This window comes from Pundamilia nyererei, unplaced genomic scaffold (assembly GCF_000239375.1).
Source record: "Pundamilia nyererei isolate P.nyererei 1_Seehausen unplaced genomic scaffold, PunNye1.0 scaffold00038, whole genome shotgun sequence".
Taxonomy (NCBI): Eukaryota; Metazoa; Chordata; class Actinopteri; order Cichliformes; family Cichlidae; genus Pundamilia; species Pundamilia nyererei.
Window position 1 is genome coordinate 3,917,478 of NW_005187439.1, and position 1,799 is coordinate 3,919,276.

Below are 1,799 nucleotides of genomic sequence, written 5' to 3' on the forward strand. Positions count from 1 at the left end.
TGTGTGGCAGCCTGTTACAGCAGCTCTGCTCGTTCTGAGTTATCTTATATATATATAATGAGTAAAACCATACATTGCACAAATGTTTGCTTCTGTTACATCGGTGTATTTATGAATTTGTTTATTTTCTGACAGGGGTCAGAAACAACTTGCTTTAGCTTGAGTAAGGGCATAATTTTACTTTTTCTGGATTTCAAACCCAAGTTTTCTTTATTTTCACTAATATTGAAACTACACTTGGCTTCAATATGACTGACACAACCATACCCAAGCATGGATCTTGAACACTCCCAACAACAACAGGTAAAGGTGCCTCCATGACTGAAAATCGCTGTTTTTAAATAGCTGATAAAAAATAATGAGTAAACTGCCCAAATAAGCGGCATGTCTGTGCTTCACCACAGTTTTTCTTTAGCACAAACTCAGTGAAATTGAATTCTGTTTTATTATATAGCACCAAATCAAAGCAACGGTTGCCTCAAGAGAGTTTAGATTATAAGGTAAACACAGTACAATAATTCAGAGAAATTCCCTAGATTGAAACAATCCACTTTGAGCAAACACTTGGCGACAGTGGGAAGAAAAATCTCCCTTTTTACAGGAAGAAACTGCCTGCAGAACAAGGCTCAGGGAGGGTCAGCCATGTGCAGCGACTGGTTGGGTGGTGGGGGCTCTCACATTTTAATGAAGATTGTGCACGAGACGCAGGGGACTGTAGACATGAGGACAGTCACAACCATGCCTGGTGTCCATATGACCAGGAAGGGTTGTACATTAATCATCACATGATTAAGGCGACAAATTAGTTTAGAAATTATAATCAACATCTGACTATGTGGGTTTTTCCCCTGCAAGTCAGATCTGATCAAACCACAGGTTTACTCTTTAATAAGGCTGATTGTTCAGACTCTAAATGAAACGCTATCAGTGATACCCACTTTTCTTAACCTTAACTTTGAATCCTACTTAATTGGTAATAGTTAATAAAGCAAATCACGTTGCTGAAAACACTTCATTTAAGAAATTTCAAAACTAATTTAAGTGTTTATGCAATAGAACTCTGATGGATCCAATGCCAAATAATTAGCTAATTGTATCCAATTACACAGAATATTAACTATAACGTAACAAAAGCAGTTTTCTCCTTTGTGGAGCTCCCATTAGTGGCATCAGGCCTGTTCTTTCTGAGGAAAACCAGACTAGCTGACCATCCAGTCCCGCCCACGTGCCCACGTACACCATGGAATCCTGGGAAAGAGGCAAATCATCATGAGACAATGTGGATGTTCTTCCATCCTTCGTCAACAACAAGCCTTCTATCATACAAACAAAATGTGTGTGTGTGTGTGTATGTGTGTGTGTTGGGCAGAAAAATGAAAGTGTTCTGAATGAGGTCAACGCACCAAAGAAATGTTGCTGTCCTCTCCTGTCCTCGCTTACAGAAAATGTCAGACTGTTCCAGGTGCTACCGAGTGAAATGGTTATTTCTTTATGGGTCTTTATATTGAAGGCAAACAGTGCATTGTAAAAATATATAAGAGATTCAGAGGGAAATTAGAATAATGTAAATTGTTGAAAAAGGAAACACCTGGAAGAAAAGTGGGGATGAAAAGTTTTTTATTGTAATTTTATTTGTATAACTTTTTTTTCTCTTTTTTGCACATTTATGTCTGCTGTACTTGTGTCTGAGGAATGAAAGAAAGAAGTTGGAAAAAAATTAAATGTTGGATGCAAAATGTTACTACAAAGGTTCAGGTCCAGCTCCTCTCTACTACAAGCTACTACGAGATGTTACATTG